The sequence below is a fragment of the Panulirus ornatus genome, chromosome 34 (genome assembly GCF_036320965.1).
Source record: "Panulirus ornatus isolate Po-2019 chromosome 34, ASM3632096v1, whole genome shotgun sequence".
Lineage (NCBI taxonomy): Eukaryota > Metazoa > Arthropoda > Malacostraca > Decapoda > Palinuridae > Panulirus > Panulirus ornatus.
The window spans coordinates 8,366,533-8,388,413 of NC_092257.1; the positions used below are offsets into that span (position 1 = coordinate 8,366,533).

At 42.2% G+C, this 21,881-nt stretch overlaps 1 protein-coding gene across 2 annotated transcripts in view; it reads left to right on the top strand.

Annotated features, from left to right (window-relative positions):
* Positions 1 to 4,424: 4,424 nt before the first annotated feature.
* Positions 4,425 to 21,881, top strand: part of LOC139759813 (protein spaetzle 3-like) — a 294,452-nt gene continuing 276,995 nt past the window's right edge. For both annotated transcript variants that reach the window (XM_071682292.1, XM_071682293.1), the window contains exon 1: positions 4,425 to 4,545. The gene's annotated coding sequence lies outside the window, so the exon portion shown is untranslated. The remainder of the gene's footprint in view (positions 4,546 to 21,881) is intronic.

Below are 21,881 nucleotides of genomic sequence, written 5' to 3' on the forward strand. Positions count from 1 at the left end.
ACCACACTAATCATTTTAACCTTCCATCTGTATTTGTGGCTGGAGGTACCCATGTTCCTCCTCTTTCATTGTATGGTTCATATAACCTTCCATCACAATGTCCCTGCCTCTGGATACTGAGCTCCTTCTCTCAATCTATGTCACAAATTTACGTTAAGTCCAGTGTGGTTGCCACGATTATATCTGTTGTTTGAGTCGGGTTTCATCTCAGTGTTTTCGCGTCCTCTTTTACCACATAATCAAACTCAAACAATACATGATCACTTTTACAATCAGTGTATTATATATGACATTTTCAACATCCACGTTACTGTGTGTGAAGACATCTAGGAATGCCAAAGTAAGGCTGAGTCAAATGCCAACTGGTCAGCGACACCAGAGCAATTCTAACCCTGGGCTGCTCAGCGACAAGCAGGCATAGGAAACTTTCCTTTATTCACTTTAAGAACTTGTCTCAGTGGCGCTTCGTCACAATGGGAATCCAAATACCGCCATTCTGTTTCTGTATGACTGAGATTCACAACCAGTACTTTACTGTCTGAGAAGTGGGTGTTTTGCTGCATCATGCACCATCCTGGTTGCTGTTCCTTGTTATCATGGTATAGTTCTTCCACTTCCCTGAAATCCTTTGATATCCAACGGTACCTTTTCCCATTTATGCATCATTTGCATGGGCCATCCTCCAGTATTTCGTGAGACCTTAAGACTGTCTTTTATGAAGAGGACCAACCCTTCTCTTTTATCATATGTTCCTCACTTGCTGCCATGTGTCCCTCAGGACAGAAAAGATGGGATCATGTCTCGTTAGCACGTCTTGTCTCCACTACTCTAACAACATCACGTGCATTTCCCGTCTCTCTTACATTTGCTATTTACTGCTGGTATTTCTACATTTGTATACTCTTCTTTTAATCTGACATTTCCATTACTTAACATTCCTGACCATTGAACGGGGCTGTTCCGTCTTCTTGTCTCATTTGACGTTTCCCATTCTTTTTTCTTGCCTTCTGGCGGCATTCTTAGCTTCTCGGTCTCTCTACTTTGGGAGTCACCTATGAATAATACCTTAGTGACTTCCACTTTCATCTTATAACTGGTCACTGCTGATCGCCCCCGTCGTATTTTGACTAACTCTACCAATTTTCCTCATTTCTTTTATCACAAAAACTGAGTTAGGCATGTCGATAGCATCAAATTATCTTTCAATCAGCATTCCTTTCTTCACCTTTTCCTTTTTGTCTGGAATAAGGTCTACTTCCAGTTCACACATCGTCAGTGTTTCACATCTGTCAACTTCCAGCTTTCCTGTCTTCCTAATTTTAGCGCCACCCACTACTTTACCATGAAAGGGTTGTCCTGTCTTCTGTCTGTGGACGAGCTGAGGAAGTCGTTAGAAGCACGAGGACTAATCCCCATACACAGTTGCCAGTGATTTGTCCATTTCCATGACGTGATAGAAATTGCTTGGTGCTGGTTGGGAGAAGGAAGGGGTGAATTTTTCGGGAAAATATATTAGTGTTGAGCGGGCAGATTATGTCGGCCATTTGAGCGGAGTATAAGGGGAAAATGAATAGAGTGAGTGGTCGTGCCGCTGAGCAATGCCATTCCGTCGCTCTGCGACGAAACACAGCGAGGGTTTGTTGTTGAAAAAAGTCTATTCAGAGCAAGTCAGCGACGCTTCAACCCTCTGTAGGGGCGAACAGACGAATGTCCAGAATGCCCGATATATATTGTTTTTCTTAATTCCTTTCATGATGACTCGTGTCAGCTTCCACCTCTTTGGTTTTCCCTAAAACCTCTTACTCTTTCCTTCTCAGCAAACGCTGATTAGGATTCTTTTGTGCGTTTCTAAGCTTTCCGTCAACCGGAGCAAAAATGTCCACAAATATTCTGCCTCTGATAAAGCATGTTATGTTGTCTACGCTTCTCTTAGTACCATTTGTACCTTCTTTTCAAATTTCTAAGCTTCTGTGTCCCATTACATCGGTCTCTATATTCTGAGCCTGTTGAACAACCACAGTTATAGCACCTGCTCTTCCTCACACCCACTCGTATTCTTACCTTCTTTACACCTTCTCCTGGACGTTTTCTTTTGTCGAACGGTCTCTACTACATCTAAAATAGGCCCTTCTACCCTTTTTCTTTTTTTCTTTCTCATTCATTTTACTTGGTCTCTGGCCTCATATCATCGACATATCATCTGAAAGGCCTTCTGTCTGTTTAGTTTTCTAACTTCCTCTCACACATGGTGACAATTTTCACAATCCTGAATTAAGATTCTTCAGGGTCTTCTACCATGCCTCCAGCTGTGATCATTTCCTATCCTGCTTCTCACTAATGTCAACAGATTTGCTCAGCCAAGTCGTCTCGGGCAAATCGTACTCCATTTCTTCGATGATTTTTTTTCTTCATCCTTCGTATGACTCGCATAACCTTCATCCATCCCCTCCCCCTTCTTTAGCCTCTCCTCATGAATCTCGGAACAACTGTTCGATCATGGTGATCTCCCTTGTCTAAATCATATTTCATTTCTAATCCGATTCAAAATTTTGGTCTAGTTTGTATGTGTGTGTGTGTGTGTGTGTGTGTGTCTGTCTGTCTGTCTGTCTGTCTGTTTGTCTGTCGGTCTGTCTCTCTGTCTGTCTTTGTATTTGCTTGATAACGAGCTTTGCATACACGGCTCTGACTGGCTGGCTTAACTCAACTAGCTCTGGTTCATGAACCCCTATTTGCTCGGTTCATATAGTACTTCGTTTGTTCCCTGAATCATCGAAGAACAAGTTACGTACCTTACTAGCCTGAAGCTTTAGCTCTCCTGAAGATAAATTAATCTTAAACACGCTGCCTGGCACCTCACCTGACAGAGTAACCTACTAGCAATCAATATCTTTTATTTGTTCATTCTGTCACACTTCATGATGGCATTTCTTTCATGAACTGCTTGACTCACGTTACATCAGATAGGTTATCTGGTTGTTGAATCATCTTGACATACAGAATCACTGAGGGTATTCAGTATTATCCAACTCCCGAGCGTCTGACGTGAATCACCAGGTCTTCACATACCCAGAGGGAGTGTCATCTTCGCTCCGCCGAACTGAAATGATGTATGTATGTGCGTATTTCCGCTTGTGTGTGTGTGTGTGTGTGTGTGTGTGTGTGTGTGTGTGTGTGTGTGTGTGTGTGTGTCAAACAAAGCCTTGTACACTGGTGTATATTCATGTCAACATGAAAGAGTAATTGAGCCAAAATGCCTATCAGTACCTCGCATGGGTGTGTGTGTGTTATCCATAAGGTACACACACACAGACACACACACACACACGCACACACACACACACACACACACGTCGAACAATATCAGCTCAACATTCAGTTATGTAGATAAGGAATTCTTCAGCCGGCTTCACACACTGGGCCAAGCCTCGAATATGCTTCTGAAATTTGGTTATCACAAGAAGATGAAGCACCAAAAGGTGATAGAGAAGGTCTACAGGAAGGCAATGTAGATTATAGAGAAAGGCTAGAAAGGCCTTGAATTTGCCCACCATGGAAGAGAGAAGAGTGAAGGGTGACCTGATCACAACCATTAACGTCTTACATCAGCTCGGTGACACAGACAGTGAGCAGTTGTTCGCGCAGCCAGAGGCCATAATATGAAATTTGAGAAGACACGTGTGAGAGACGAGGTGAGGAAGACTTCATGTAGTAAATGATCAGTGGATGAATGGAAGGAATTGAATGAGGGAGTGGTCACTGCAGAACACCACACAGAAGCTTAAAAAGCTGTCTCATAGTAGTACATGTTCGAGGGATGATGTGGCCTGACGAGTGTAGGACTCCTCCCTGTATAGTACTAAGAGGTACTCACACACACACACACACACACACACACACACACACACACGTCTCTTTCGTATTGGTGTACAGCTCAGCATCGTTCACAGAGGTTCCCTTCATGCTTATGTATGTGTGTGTGTGTGTGTGTGTGTGTGTGTGTGTGTGTGTGTGTGTGTGTGTGTGTGTGTGTGTGTATGTGTGTGTGTGTGGCCACGCCCGGTGTCCCTGACAGGGTCTGCTCTGGTCAACTTGTAGCTGGGTGTTGGCCACCCGTGCCAAACACACACACACACACACACACACACACACACACACACACACACACACACATTCATACGTACACTCATACATATACCTACGCACACATTCATATGCGTCCACACATATACACATTCAATTGCATTAGACGAAGTGTTGTTGAAAAATACAATTATATTGAATACACATTAATGCAGGCCTCAGTACATAAACATACACAGCCATGTATAGACACACACACACACACACACACACACACACACACACACACACACACACACACACACACACACACACACACACTCAAGCCCCGTGTGAGTGTGTTCGTACGTGCGTGAGGCTGGAGGGGCCCACACACCCACGCTAGGAGAGCCGAGCATCACTCCCCCCCTCGACACTAACCAGTGCAGGAAGCCCGCTCCCTAGCTGGCTCACTGGACCGCTCAAGTGAGTGCTGCTCTAAGTCCCGTCTTCTGTAGTGGAACGTTCATTATCCGAACAGTGATAGTGGAGGGTGATCCAGTGGTGACGAGGAGTCGTTGAACGTGTGTGGTTCAGGAATGTCTGTCGTAATTTCTTGCAAAAATAAAAAAGAATCGGGAAATAAGGAAGAAGAAAGACGAAAAAAATCTAATAAACTCATATATTTCTTTTTCTGCTTTATATTTCTTTTAATCGTGAGACGAAAGTCTGGAATAGTGTCATCCAAATTGTGATCCTTTTTTTCCTTTTTTCTTTCATGTAATGTGTAATATGCGGGTGGAGGAGAGGTCAGGTGGATTTATTACACGGTGTGAGAGGCAGGTCGACCTGCTCGCCTTGGTGAAGAGCGGAGGCTGGGCCCGTGCGCGCGTCCCATGTGAAAGGAAAATCTGACTCCACCTCCGTTAGGTATGGTCCAATACCGTAGAGTGTTGTACAGCTTCTGTCTTCACGCCCCCGTGTGGCAGCGAAGACGGCGGTCGGTTCTTCTCGCTTCCTTATTAATGAATCTGTCACCGTTAGAAATATATGTGAATTGTTATTCTATGGAGTGAACGAGAGATGATCTCACAGTAATGAGGCTAACCAACATTTCTCGTCACCGTGTGACAGATCCGCTCGCTATCCTCACCTCCTCTGAGACGAGAGAGACACATGATCGCTCGGGAGTTGTTCAGGGAAGGTGTGAGTATCATACACCCTCACTGTAGGTGGGTCTTGATCCTTCTGACGTAGGTTCATGTGGGAACCAGTGTGTCAAAACCCTGGCGGCGGTGTGGGGTCACGACCCGAGCGCACCAACACTAACCTTTCGACTTTTGGACAAAATCCCGTGGTCTCCCGCGAGCACAGGAGAGAGTGTGGTATACAATGATCAAATCATCAGTCTTTGGTCTAAAGTCGTGGGGTAAGCACATGGTGTTGTGTCATGACGTGACGCCACTCGATACATTGATAAATGACACATGGACGTGAGGGTCGTGCTCCTGGCCCGTCATTTGACGTTAATCATTTTGAGACATGACTTCTGGGATTGCTCCTGGACGCCGGCCAGTGCATGTAGCCACCAAACTATCTTTTCTTTTATCTTTGTTTTTTTTTTCTCGTTTACGTGAGAGTAAGGTGCCATCATGTCTGACCTCGGGCGGGTTCAGCAGATCTAAGACCGTGAACGCTGACGCTGCAGGAGGGGTAGGCTCTCTTGGGCTGCTGGAGACCAGGACAGGTGAGTAGGACACGTTGTGAAGTCCCGGTGACGACAAACATATTCAGGGAGCGGATGAGGCAGAGGGCCAGCTCCCCACAGTGTTGGATGGTCTCTGGACTGACGATGAAGCCTCAGACCTCACACTCTCCACCGCCTAGCTTCCCGGCCTCGCGTGTATCCTCACCTCCGTTGGCTGGTGTCGTAAGGAACTAAAAGGTATTCTTATTCTTTTATGTTCTTGACGTTATCAACTTCAGTGGGCCATTACATAGTAGAGTTGAGGGTAACGGTATGAACGCCGCGGTGACTGATAAAGTCTCGTGTATCAGACGTACTAAGAAAGGAACGCCGCGGTGACTGATAAAGTCTCGTGTATCAGACGTACTAAGAAGGGAACGCCGCGGTGACTGATAAAGTCTCGTGTATCAGACGTACTAAGAAAGGAACGCCGCGGTGACTGATAAAGTCTCGTGTATCAGACGTACTAAGAAAGGAACATTGTTAACAGAAAATGTTTTTTGACTGGTTTGTAAGAAACATTTTCTTCATCCGAAATCTTTTTTCCTTTATTGTCTGTTTTACTCATGGTTCATCATAGACTAAACAGCTCTGTGTCATGAATTACTTCCCAGTAAAGGACGGGCCGTACGCCCGTCGCAACTCAAACATTGCCGGGTAAGACTATTTGTGACGAGATTTGTGACAGATGATGGCTTGGTCTAGACGATATGTAACAGATCTGTAGAAGTTTAGTCAAGACGATGTACAGAAGTACAGTAGAAGGTTCATCAAGAATTATAACATAAGTATATTCCTATGAGTCCACGGGGAAAATGAAACACGATAAGCTCTCAAGTGCATTTTCGTGTAATAATCACATCATCAGGGGGGACACAAGAGAGAAATATAACAGTCAGTTGATATACATCGAAGTGACTAAGCTAGGACGCTATTTGGTAAACATGTTTATCAAATGGCGTCCTAGTTTCGTCTCTTCGATGTATATCAACTGACTTATATTTCTCTCTTGTGTCTCCCCTGATGATGTGATTATTACACGAAAGTACACTTGGGAACTTTTCGTGTTTCACTTTCCCCGTGGACTCAGGAATATCTTGATCACGCGCAAAATTGTAATCCTTTCCGATATATATATATGTATATATATATATATATATATATATATATATATATATATATATATATATATATATATATATATATATATATATATATATATATATATATATATATATATATATATAAATATATATATATATTTTTTTTTTTTTTTGCTTTGTCGCTGTTTCCCGCGTTTGCGAGGGAATGCAAGGAAGCAGACGAAAGAAATGGCCCAACCCACCCCCATACACAATGTATACACACACACGTCCACACACACAAATATACATACCTACACAGCTTTCCATGGTTCACCCCAGACGCTTCAAATGCCCTGATTCAATCCACTAACAGCACGTCAACCCCGGTATACCACATCGATCCAATTCACTCTATTCCTTACCCGCCTTTCACCCTCCTGCATGTTCAGGCCCCGATCACACAAAATCTTTTTTTCTCCATCTTTCCACCTCCAATTTGGTCTCCCACTTCTCCTCGTTCCCTCCACCTCCGACACATATATCCTCTTGGTCAATCTTTCCTCACTCATTCTCTCCATATGCCCAAACCAGTTCAAAACACCCTCTTCTGCTCTCTCAACCACGCTCTTTTTATTTCCACACATCTCTCTTACCCTTACGTTACTTACTCGATCAAACCACCTCACACCACACATTGTCCTCAAACATCTCATTTCCAGCACATCCATCCTCCTGCGCACAACTCTATCCATAGCCCACGCCTCGCAACCATACAACATTGTTGGAACCACTATTCCTTCAAACATACCCATTTTTGCTTTCCGAGATAATGTTCTCAACTTCCACACATTCTTCAAGGCTCCCGGGATTTTCGCCCCCTCCCACACCCTATGATCTACTTCCGCTTCCATGGTTCCATCCGCTGCCAGATCCACTCCCGGATATCTAAAACACTTTACTTCCTCCAGTTTGCCTCCATTCAAACTTACCTCCCAATTGACTTGACCCTCAACCCTACTGTACCTAATTACCTTGGTCTTATTCACATTTACTCTTAACTTTCTTCTTTCACACACTTTACCAAACTCAGTCACCAGCTTCTGCAGTTTCTCACATGAATCAGCCACCAGCGCTGTATCATCAGCGAACAACAACTGACTCACTTCCCAAGCTCTCTCATCTCCAACAGAGGGAGGGTATTGATTGAGAGGGTGAAGGCATGTACAGAGCATCAGACTGGGGAAGAGCAGTGTGGTTTCAGAAGTGGTAGAGGATGTGTGGATCAGGTGTTTGCTTTGAAGAATGTATGTGAGAAATACTTAGAAAAGCAAATGGATTTGTATGTAGCATTTATGGATCTGGAGAAGGCATATGATAGAGTTGATAGAGATGCTCTGTGGAAGGTATTAAGAATATATGGTGTGGGAGGCAAGTTATTAGAAGCAGTGAAAAGTTTTTATCGAGGATGTAAGGCATGTGTACGTGTAGGAAGAGAGGAAAGTGATTGGTTCTCAGTGAATGTAGGTTTGCGGCAGGGGTGTGTGATGTCTCCATGGTTGTTTAATTTGATTATGGATGGGGTTGTTAGGGAGGTGAATGCAAGAGTTTTGGAAAGAGGGGCAAGTATGAAGTCTGTTGGGGATGAGATATATATATATATATATATATATATATATATATATATATATATATATATATATATATATATATATATATATATATATATATATATATATATATATATATATATATATTAGCATAGTAGAGGATTCGTCAAGACAATATATAACAGTACAATAATTGGTCAAGACGATATATAACGGTACATAGAAGGTTGTTCAAGACGATAAATTGCAGTAAAGTCGAAGGTTAGTCAAGACGTATATAGAAGTAAAGTCAGAGGTTAGTCATGACGCTATATAGCAGTGCAGTGGAAGGTTATTCATGACAATGGACGTACAGCAGGACGGTTCGAGAAAGAGCTGCAGACTGCGGAAGTTTCAGTTTTGATTGTCAAATCTACACTGGCGGATAGGAATGCTCCTGGTTCATGACGACATTACTGCAGAAACGCAAGTGGTAGATTGTCTACGTAAACTTAGAAAAGATGGTTTACGTGCTTCCCTGGCCGCTCAGAATGATACCATTTTTGTTCTTTATATCATTAGAAAACTTGGAAGAATATTGCTTAATTGCCGTGACACTACTTCATCACTTACTCAACTTATCCATGATCAAACACATTGACTACCAGACACAACTCTCCAAATCAAATGTATTTTTCATCATACTTAAGTACAAGTGAAAACTCATTAATTGTCATCTGGGACATACTGGTATCGTGAATAGAATGGATTACTGAAGTGCTTTGCATAATTTACGTGGACACGAAGAATTATATCACTCCAAACACTGACTTTCAGAACGAGTGTTCCTTTTGTTGGAACGATAGGGGGGATGATCAAGTTACTGTATATTGGCAAAAAACTATCATAGAAGGAAACTAAAGCATTATTGTTAGTGTTACGTAGGAGAAATATATATCGACACAAACGTTTAACCTGATTAGATTGGAATTATATACGTAATAGTATCATAAGTTTTTAATGGATAAAACATACATCTACAATAATTCTCTAAATTTTTCCTGCTTTTCGAAACTCTAGATAGATGACATTACCTGCTTTACTTTCATCACATATGTTGATAATATCATTAAAGACGTCAAATAGATTTGTCAGACATGAACGACATCGTCGAAAACCAGGATCTGAATGGTTTATTAAGTGGTGGTCCTCTAGATGGTTTATGATCTTATTCCGAATGATGGTTTCGTAAGTTATTCAACTATAGACGTTATTGAACCGGACGAATTGTCCTAAGCAGTGACTTGATATCTTTCTTGAACATCGGTGTTACATCGACAGACTTATATTACTCTGGAATTTTTCTAATGGCATGTGACTTGTTGAAAAGCACAGTCAAGAGACTAGATATTTCATTTTTCGCCTCTTTCATAGTTCTTGGATAAAACTTATCAGGGTCTGCCGTTTTGTTTACTTTCATTCTGCATATTACTGATTATATTTCTTATGGCAATATGCTGCAGAATCTTCTCCTTTCTTAGCAATGAAAGTGGATTCGAGACATGCGTTGTGTCTACAGTCCTACAGATGAAAAGAAAATCATTTAAGATTTTTGCCATGGTGTTTCTGTCTTGAACCAAGCCACCATTTTCCGTAATCAATGGACTGATTGAACGGGTAATGACTATCTTGCTTCTAACATAACTATAAAACTCCTAAGGGTTTCTTTTACTATTTTTCGGTATTAATCACTTCATATTGACATACACTTTGTAGTATAAGTCTCCTATTTCTCAACGCAAAGTTACTTAATAAACTTTATGATGTTGGTTGATAGTTTGAGTTTCCGGTGGGATTTTTTTTTTTCCAGACAAAAGGAATTTCTTTACATCGTTGTTCAACCATTTTAAGATCTTTTTGAAAGATTGTCTACCATTCATTGGTCCATATGTTTTCTCCGCTATTTTGAGAGCTTTAATTCATGTTTTTTCACTGACCATTTCATCTTAGATTTGCCTGTCAAGAGCAATGCCAAGACCATCATAATATGCACGTTCAAAATCTCGTATTGTTTCGCGACTCTCACGACGAAGTGTTGAAAGTTACCTCAGGTATAATGTGTCATTTGTACCAAACTCATCTCTAACCCATCGCGAGTAGCTATCTCACCTAATTGGATTAAGATACTATTAAGCAAATTTAGGAAGGGGTCGCACTAGGAACCATTAGAAAGGTAATCCCCCCTCTTGGACTCCGGAATGTCCAAATCTCCAACTAACTTCGACTTTCTATTAACTGATATTAAAACCTTTCGTCTACTTCTTGTGCCTGTGAGGAGGATTACCCTTAATATAACGAAGAATAAAGTCGATATCATGAACGGCTACAACGGTTCTCATCACAGGTTATATTATGCTTAAACACAGAGCCAGACGCCACAGCTTAACTCACTTCCCCTACCACTGTTCAATAGTGCACCCTGGAATTGCATATTCGGTGAGGAAATCTCTATTTTCTCAAATCCAACCAAGATTCAGGAATTCTAGTCTTATTATAGTTTCTTTCTAGTGAACTAAACTGATATTCTGTTGGGTATACTCCAAGATGATCATGAATGAATCGTATATATGAGACTGGGGCTTTTTACTTGGAGGGGGATGAGTCTGCTTCACACGAGATGCGTTTTTTGATCAAAGCGCACGCTAACCCACGAAGGTGCCTGCCAATATTCACATCCTCCGGCTCACTCAGGTGTGCTTTATCATTCATGAACATTAAAATCTACGAATTCCACTCCCTCCTAGACACAAAGTACCAATGATCCATTTTTGAGACTGAACACCTTACTGAAGAAGGCGTTCTCGATGCCCATCCTGGGAGAAACTCCTGAAATCAAAATGTTATGACCTTTGTCCTGGAAATCAGCTCCTGCAATCCATCCTTCAACACGTCGTTAGCACCTACATGACTACCAATGAGCGTATTATCGTTGGCACGACCACAAGCCGCCTTTACATCGTCGGAAGCATCATCAACCCTTGGCACCTGGAAAGCAAAATGTCTTAAGACTAAAGGGTTCCTGGAGCAGAGTTCCTCCAGTTGACTTGAGGTTACAGTCCTCAACATCATTCAGATCAAGTAACCAATTCATTTGTCGTTATTGAAGGCAAAGGCAAAGGCTCAAGGGGCTCAGCACCTCGTTGCGTCATCAGCGGGGGTCTGTTATCCGGGGTGAGGAAAAGAATTACTGGAGGATGTTTCAACACCCACAGCGCCACATCCGGACGTTGATAACTCACTAACTCAAAGATGTCTTCAGATGTTCAAGTCGTCATCCAATATTTTCTTTGATTATCTTTTCCAGTCTTTTACATACCACACTCGTCCGAGACTCCGTTTTATAGTTTATCACAATATCTCAGTCTTCTCTCATAAAGATATGATATTCGGTCACTTCCACTCCCTTGGTCAAATGTATCTTCATCCAACGACAAGTTGAGCATTATCTCAAGCATCCTTTCCACCGTATCTGCACACTTCCTCAGTGCACATGGAGATAATGTCATGAGAGCGTGAGTCTTATATAGACCATCGTGGTGCAAGGGTTAGCTTCACTGACCATGACGAATTTACGGGTAGCCCTGAGTCGAACGCATCGGTTCGAGTCCTGGTTACGGCAGTCGGTCCGTAGTCAACCTAGCTGTTTGGTCGATATATAATCATAAAAGAGATGGCCCTAATTACGGCATTCAATCGCCCGTGTCATCTCAGCTAACATGAAAACACTATATGGGTCGAGGACCTGTAGTACGCTATTCATGTGTTGTCCAGATATTTCAGTGCTTTCTGAGCCCGTTCTCCATTGCGTCTCACTGGTGTGGGGTCTACAGCGAGTTTCACCATGAAGGCACTGAGGAGCTTGTCTTCCATCAACCTTTGCATCTTTTCTATCTGAATCACCCTAACCCCATTAAGTGCTTCTTAGCATCAATTTACTCTTAGTTAATTCAGAGGTAAGGTTCTGGTTATCTATAAGCTTGTCTGAAGCATTCCTTTCACAGTCTATCTCTTCCTTTTTTCTTATTCTGGTGTACTCAGTCTCTCTCATACCTTCCAAATACTGAATGGCTGTAATGACGCCTGTATCTCCCTCACAGAACATCCCTGAAATTCGTTTTCCTTCTTCTCTAACCTTGCTTCTCCATCTACAGTTCAATGGGCCTATATTCTAACTCCATCGTACATCCAACAAAATCTTCTATAACAATAACCTACATTATGGCTATGTAACTCCATTTTCTAATAACCATTCTCGAAGAAAATGGTTAGCTTTGTGTAGTTCTGCGAATTTGGTTTGTTCTGTGTCTCATGTCTTTCCCTGACAATCGACCATACGTAATTACCCATATCGTGATCACTTATTCCAACTGGAGAATTATATCCAAAAATCCAATGCTCTCTACTATGTACATGTATAGATGAGACTTTCTGATTCCAATGCATTCAATATCTTGGAAATGGTCCTGTATACACTCTCTCTCCCTTCATAAAGATCTACTTATTCACAAACTTTTTGTCTATAACTGAAACACTCCGTCATGACAACTTTACCATCTCTGAGAAGCGTGTTTCTTGATGCTTCCTGTACCGCCCTGGTTGTTCCTTCTATTTTCTTTGTATATTTCATCCTGGTCCATTAACATGCTCATCCCATTATGCTCTGTCTGAATGGCCCATCCATCAGTATTTCCTGTAACACTATTTTCTAATACGGGTAAGGCCCATCCCTCTCCTCCTTTGTTCTTCTCTTTCTCCTCCTTGCCATCATGTAGCCCTTTGGATACATTAGGTCTCATCTTATTTCCTGACTAAGTTATATCTCCGGTGTTCCAGCAATTCCAAGGTTGAGTTCCCTAACTCAGTCCTCTAATTCTAGCTCCATCCCGTTCACCACCAGTTCACTCCTGTTCGCATACGTTAGTTCCATTGTCGACCTGTTTAGCAGAGCAGCAGCTGCTGTTCCCTCTGCCCTCTTTTTAATATCTTCACTTATGTGTCTTATGGCTTTATTCCTTACTTTTCTCTCTTACTTCCCTTGTACTATCACCTCTAATGAATACCCCCACTGAATTCCAACCTTGTTAGCGAGTCTCTTAGTCTTCCTCAGTCCCTGCTCACTATAATCCTCCAACCTGGAGGTGATCGTTTCTGATCGTCTCGGACGGCATATTTTCAGTATATTTGTCAACTTTTTAATGTGAGGGATCGCACCTGGCAAGCCTCTAGTCGCCTTATAATCAGTATTCCTTCCTTATCCACTATTTCCTCTATGGACGGAATGTGAGCCTCCAGTCCAGTATTCGACATGGTCTTGTGTCTGTCTACACCTCTGCTCACCAACATTCTTGATCATAGTTTGGCTCAGATACTGGCTAAGTCCTCCAGATTTTGTCTCATCAAGTTGCCATGTCTGATTTTCCTTTCCCAAAGCCTCCCTTTTCACCAAAATCCTCCGTTCCTGAATCCCATGCACTTGAACAAAATATATACTTTCCTGGTTGCTATGTCTCTGATAGCGTAAATTACCTTCTCTATAACTTCTTTAAGTAACTTACAATGTCCCTCGGTTTACTGTCCCCAGACCTCTGTCCCGCATCTTCATTCTGTACTCAGCATTTCTGTCGTTCATCTCAGGATATGCTCCTGTATCCCTGCGCCTCATTCCAGTACTCTCCGGCGTCTGTGTTATGGCCGTTTGCTTTCGTTATTGTATCTCAAAAAAACGCATTGAAGACCCTCCTGACCTCCTCTTTGCCTGACGCTTGCCACTAGAGATTTGATATGGACGTGGAGGGAGTTCCACACGCGTGGAGCCGCATCTCTTGTGCTTTATTTCCTATCACATAACTGTCTAAAATTCTGTATTTTTTCCTTATGTGTGCGTGTGTGTGTTCCCTGAGACGAAACGGACAACTATATATATATATATATATATATATATATATATATATATATATATATATATATATATATATATATATATATATATATATATATATATATATATATATATATATATATATATAGTGGCTGATTCATGTGAGAAACTGCAGAAGCTGGTGACTGAGTTTGGTAAAGTGTGTGGAAGAAGAAAGTTAAGAGTAAATGTGAATAAGAGCAAGGTTATTAGGTACAGTAGGGTTGAGGGTCAAGTCAATTGGGAGGTGAGTTTGAATGGAGAAAAACTGGAGGAAGTGAAGTGTTTTAGATATCTGGGAGTGGATCTGGCAGCGGATGGAAGCATGGAAGCGGAAGTGGATCATAGGGTGGGGGAGGGGGCGAAAATTCTGGGAGCCTTGAAGAATGTGTGGAAGTCGAGAACATTATCTCGGAAAGCAAAAATGGGTATGTTTGAAGGAATAGTGGTTCCAACAATGTTGTATGGTTGCGAGGCGTGGGCTATGGATAGAGTTGTGCGCAGGAGGATGGATGTGCTGGAAATGAGATATATATATATATATATATATATATATATATATATATACATATATATATATATATATATATATATATATATATATATATATATATATATATATATATATATATATATATACATATATATATTCCTATGAGTCCACGAGGAAAATGAAACACGAAATATATATATATTTCGCAAGCGGAACTACCTTGGCCCACCAGTGATGCTACTACGTTTGTGAATCGGGAACCATTGCAACACAAACCTCGCCAGGTGGTAGAGTTTCCCGCAGTGTATCGAGACAGACTTCCCCAGAACCTTTTTTTTTTTTTTTTAAAGTGGAAGTAAATGTTTATAGTTGTGTTACTGGAGTGATGGTTTTCATACATGGTGTTTTGACAAGAAAATAGTGAAATTGGAGAAAAATGTAGCTTAGACATTGAAGCTTATTGATACAGTGGTTAAATTGATGAAAACTGCTATTGACGTTTGTGTAAATAAATTATACATTTCCTTTTTCCATAGCCAGAGGTTGAACCATTATGTGACATTCATTTTTTTCATTCATTTCAAGCTAGAAGTTTCAGTTTTCTAAATTGTTTCTTACATTTTTCATATGTATATATATGTATGTGTGTGTGTGTGTATGTGTGCGTGTGTGTGTGTATGTGTGTGTATGTGTATATGTATATATATATGTATATTATCCCTGGGGATAGGGGTGAAAGAATACTTCCCACGTATTCCTCGCGTGTCGTAGAAAGCGACTAGAGGGTACGGGAGCGGGGGGCCAGAAATCCTCCCCTCATTGTATTAACTTTCTAAAATGGGAAACAGAAGAAGGAGTCACGCGGGGAGTGCTCATCCTCCTCGAAGGCTCAGAGTGGGGTGCCTAAATGTGTGTGGATGTAACCAAGATGTGAAAAAAGGAGAGATAGGTAGTATGTTTGAGGAAAGGAACCTGGATGTTTTGGCTCTGAGTGAAACGAAGCTCAAGGGTAAAGGGGAAGAGTGGTTTGGGAATGTCTGGGGAGTAAAGTCAGGGGTTAGTGAGAGGACAAGAGCAAGGGAAGGAGTAGCAATACTCCTGAAACAGGAGTTGTGGGAGTATGTGATAGAATGTAAGAAAGTAAATTCTCGATTAATATGGGTAAAACTGAAAGTTGGTGGAGAGAGGTGGGTGATTATTGGTGCATATGCACCTGGGCATGAGAAGAAAGATCATGAGAGGCAAGTGTTTTGGGAGCAGCTGAATGAGTGTGTTAGTGGTTTTGATGCACGAGACCGGGTTATAGTGATGGGTGATTTGAATGCAAAGGTGAGTAATGTGGCAGTTGAGGGAATAATTGGTTTACATGGGGTGTTCAGTGTTGTAAATGGAAATGGTGAAGAGCTTGTAGATTTATGTGCTGAAAAAGGACTGATGATTGGGAATACCTGGTTTAAAAAGCGAGATATACATAAGTATACTTATGTAAGTAGGAGAGATGGCCAGAGAGCGTTATTGGATTACGTGTTAATTGACAGGCGTGCGAAAGAGAGACTTTTGGATGTTAATGTGCTGAGAGGTGCAACTGGAGGGATGTCTGATCATTATCTTGTGGAGGCTAAGGTGAAGATTTGTATGGGTTTTCAGAAAAGAAGAGTGAATGTTGGGGTGAAGAGGGTGGTGAGAGTAAGTGAGCTTCGGAAGGAGACCTGTGTGAGGAAGTACCAGGAGAGACTGAGTACAGAATGGAAAAAGGTGAGAACAATGGAAGTAAGGGGAGTGGGGGAGGAATGGATGTATTTAGGGAATCAGTGATGGATTGCGCAAAAGATGCTTGTGGCATGAGAAGAGTGGGAGGTGGGTTGATTAGAAAGGGTAGTGAGTGGTGGGATGAAGAAGTAAGAGTATTAGTGAAAGAGAAGAGAGAGGCATTTGGACGATTTTTGCAGGGAAAAAATGCAATTGAGTGGGAGATGTATAAAAGAAAGAGACAGGAGGTCAAGAGAAAGGTGCAAGAGGTGAAAAAAAGGGCAAATGAGAGTTGGGGTGAGAGAGTATCATTAAATTTTAGGGAGAATAAAAAGATGTTCTGGAAGGAGGTAAATAAAGTGCGTAAGACAAGGGAGCAAATGCGAACTTCAGTGAAGGGCGCAAATGGGGAGGTGATAACAAGTAGTGGTGATGTGAGAAGGAGATGGAGTGAGTATTTTGAAGGTTTGTTGAATGTGTTTGATGATAGAGTGGCAGATATAGGGTGTTTTGGTCGAGGTGGTGTGCAAAGTGAGAGGGTTAGGGAAAATGATTTGGTAAACAGAGAAGAGGTAGTGAAAGCTTTGCGGAAGATGAAAGCCGGCAAGGCAGCAGGTTTGGATGGTATTGCAGTGGAATTTATTAAAAAAGGGGGTGACTGTATTGTTGACTGGTTGGTAAGGTTATTTACTGTATGTATGACTCATGGTGAGGTGCCTGAGGATTGGCGGAATGCGTGCATAGTGCCATTGTACAAAGGCAAAGGGGATAAGAGTGAGTGCTCAAATTACAGAGGTATAAGTTTGTTGAGTATTCCTGGTAAATTATATGGGAGGGTATTGATTGAGAGGGTGAAGGCATGTACAGAGCATCAGATTGGGGAAGAGCAGTGTGGTTTCAGAAGTGGTAGAGGATGTGTGGATCAGGTGTTTGCTTTGAAGAATGTATGTGAGAAATACTTAGAAAAGCAAATGGATTTGTATGTAGCTTTTATGGATCTGGAGAAGGCATATGATAGAGTTGATAGAGATGCTCTGTGGAAGGTATTAAGAATATATGGTGTGGGAGGAAAGTTGTTAGAAGCAGTGAAAAGTTTTTATCGAGGATGTAAGGCATGTGTACGTGTAGGAAGAGAGGAAAGTGATTGGTTCTCAGTGAATGTAGGTTTGCGGCAGGGGTGTGTGATGTCTCCATGGTTGTTTAATTTGTTTATGGATGGGGTTGTTAGGGAGGTAAATGCAAGAGTTTTGGAAAGAGGGGCAAGTATGAAGTCTGTTGGGGATGAGAGAGCTTGGGAAGTGAGTCAGTTGTTGTTCGCTGATGATACAGCGCTGGTGGCTGATTCATGTGAGAAACTGCAGAAGCTGGTGACTGAGTTTGGTAAAGTGTGTGGAAGAAGAAAGTTAAGAGTAAATGTGAATAAGAGCAAGGTTATTAGGTACAGTAGGGTTGAGGGTCAAGTCAATTGGGAGGTGAGTTTGAATGGAGAAAAACTGGAGGAAGTGAAGTGTTTTAGATATCTGGGAGTGGATCTGGCAGCGGATGGAACCATGGAAGCGGAAGTGGATCATAGGGTGGGGGAGGGGGCGAAAATTCCGGGGGCCTTGAAGAATGTGTGGAAGTCGAGAACATTATCTCGGAAAGCAAAAATGGGTATGTTTGAAGGAATAGTGGTTCCAACAATGTTGTATGGTTGCGAGGCGTGGGCTATGGATAGAGTTGTGCGCAGGAGGATGGATGTGCTGGAAATGAGATGTTTGAGGACAATGTGTGAGGTGGTTTGATCGAGTGAGTAACGTAAGGGTAAGAGAGATGTGTGGAAATAAAAATAGCGTGGTTGAGAGAGCAGAAGAGGGTGTTTTGAAGTGGTTTGGGCACATGGAGAGAATGAGTGAGGAAAGATTGACCAAGAGGATATATGTGTCGGAGGTGGAGGGAACGAGGAGAAGAGGGAGACCAAATTGGAGGTGGAAAGATGGAGTGAAAAAGATTTTGTGTGATCGGGGCCTGAACATGCAGGACTGTGAAAGGAGGGCAAGGAACAGAGTGAATTGGAGCGATGTGGTATACCGGGGTTGACGTGCTGTCAGTGGATTGAATCAAGGCATGTGAAGCGTCTGGGGTAAACCATGGAAAGCTGTGTAGATATGTATATTTGTGTGTGTGGACGTATGTATATACATGTGTATGGGGGGGGGGGGTTGGGCCATTTCTTTCGTCTGTTTCCTTGCGCTACCTCGCAAACGCGGGAGACAGCGACAAAGTATAATAAAAGATAAAAAAAAAATATTTTTTTTTTTTTTTTTTTTTTTTTTTTTTTTTTTTAGTTGCCTTCTACGACACGCAGGGAATACGTGAGAAGTATTCTTAATCCCCTATCCCCAGGCTATATATATATATATATATATATATATATATATATATATATATATATATATATATATATATATATATATATATATATATATATATATATATATATGTGAATGTAGGTTTGCGGCAGGGGTGTGTGATGTCTCCATGGTTGTTTAATTTGTTTATGGATGGGGTTGTTAGGGAGGTAAATGCAAGAGTTTTGGAAAGAGGGGCAAGTATGAAGTCTGTTGGGGATGAGAGAGCTTGGGAAGTGAGTTAGTTGTTGTTCGCTGATGATACAGCGCTGGTGGCTGATTCATGTGAGAATCTGCAGAAGCTGGTGACTGAGTTTGGTAAAGTGTGTGGAAGAAGAAAGTTAAGAGTAAATGTGAATAAGAGCAAGGTTATTAGGTACAGTAGGGTTGAGGGTCAAGTCAATTGGGAGGTGAGTTTGAATGGAGAAAAACTGGAGGAAGTGAAGTGTTTTAGATATCTGGGAGTGGATCTGGCAGCGGATGGAACCATGGAAGCGGAAGTGGATCATAGGGTGGGGGAGGGGGCGAAAATTCTGGGGGCCTTGAAGAATGTGTGGAAGTCGAGAAATATATATATATATATATGTATATATATATATATATATATATATATATATATATATATATATATATATATATATATATATATATATATATATATATATATATATATATATATATATATATATATATATATATATATATATATATATATATATCCTAGTATAAGTCAGGTATGCAGTCGACCAGACCCTGGGAAAGGATGAACAGCAGGTTCAACTTACCAATCATCATTTTCTATTGCCTCCGACCTGTTTCTTCATCCTTCATCCCTAACCTACCGCGACCAGGATTCTAACTTATGCAAGCTTCACCCCGGGCGGCTCGTGAATGCGTCTCGGTCAACACTGCCAGAGAGGTCCATAAAGTGCTGTCCGACCTCGCAGTTTCATAATTCACTTATTTCATGTATCCTTTACTGTTATAGTGTAAGAGTACTCACGTTCACTGCTTAATACATGTCTTGATCTCCGATTGTGCTGTTCTGATTACTGTCTTTTTCATCAAGCTGCCTGAAAACCTTAAAGACTAGTTGCAGGACACCTCTCACTTTTCTCTCTTCTTTGAAGGGCAAATTCAAGTCCTCTCGCTTTTCCTTGTAACTAAACATTCTTAATTCTACTACTATCATTGTTGTCCTTCGCTGGACCTTCTGTCTCAGTTCATTGTTTTTCGATAGGTGCGGTGATCAAACTTGAGAACCATATGAACAGTTAGCTCAATATTTCCTTTGTGTACTCAAATGTTATTCTAATATTTTCGAGCAGACAGTTCATCCTTCTAGTGTGGGACTGTGGCGACAAATTAGAGACAATCAGCTACCAAATCCTTCTCTCACATAGATTCCTGCAGATTTAATTTCCTTATCTATATTATTCATATCAAAGCGATCTTTCCTTGTCCACATTGCATCAAGTCGGGTGGAATTTCATCAGCCATATATCAGACCAAGTTTGGAATTTGTCTGAGTTCCCTTGTAGTTGAAAGTGATCTCATTCGCTTTTCACATCCCACATGACCTTGGTATCATCTGCAAACATATTCAGGTTGGAGTCCAGTCCTTCAATGCGCGTGTGTATGTGTACATGTGTACATGTGTACAGGTATGTGGTAGAAGGGATAAAGGTGGGTTGAATCATTCTTTTCGTTCACTCATCGCAGAACAAAAGGGACGAAACAACATATATGCAACAAACAGCTTCTATGCTTATGATTTATTTGATTGCAATTTATACGCAGTTATGGGGTATTGTATGAGTCATACAAAAATGAGGTTATGTATGGGTGATAGACTATCTTACTCTGAATTAGGCCCCATACTCAAAACATTTGATACAAGCCACTGAAGACAGAGAGACATGTGTGTCCCTTGAGGAACAAGCTCTTAGTTTACGTTGTTCCTACGCCCGGTAATCAAAGTTCTTATCAGGAAGAACAGAAGGATGACTGATTCTACTTATGGTATTCCCTCCATTAATTACCAGTTTGATGGAGTAGTACAAGATGGCAACATACGGCTTTAACTGTGTACAGATAGAGACCAGATAGCTATGTACGTTGGTGTGCGAGTGGTTGTGTGTGCCTGGAGGTATTCCACTTGTGGCCAGAGAGCCTCGTCTCCTGGCCACCACTAGAGCTCAGGACAGTGAGTCAAACGCTACTGGTGAGGAGGGCCAGGTGCTGGTGCTGCTGGTGAGGAGGGCCAGGTGCTGGTGCTGCTGGTGAGGAGGGCCAGGTGCTGGTGCTGCTGGTGAGGAGGGCCAGGTGCTGGTGCTGCTGGTGAGGAGGGCCAGGTGCTGGTGCTGCTGGTGAGGAGGGCCAGGTGCTGCTGCTGCTGGTGAGGAGGGCCAGGTGCTGGCGCTGCTGGTGAGGAGGGCCAGGTGCTGGTGCTGCTGGTGAGGAGGGCCAGGTGCTGGTGCTGCTGGTGAGGAGGGCCAGGTGCTGGTGCTGCTGGTGAGGAGGGCCAGGTGCTGGTGCTGCTGGTGAGGAGGGCCAGGTGCTGGTGCTGCTGGTGAGGAGGGCCAGGTGCTGGCGCTGCTGGTGGGGAGGGCCAGGTGCTGGTGCTGCTGGTGAGGAGGGCCAGGTGCTGGTGTTGCTGGTGAGGTGGGCCAGGTGCTGGTGCTGCTGGTGAGGAGGGCCAGGTGCTGGTGCTGCCGATGTGTATAGATTTTGTGGTTGATGGTGGATGTGGTATCAGTGGTTAGTTAGGAGGCGGATTGCGTGCTAACAGAGGG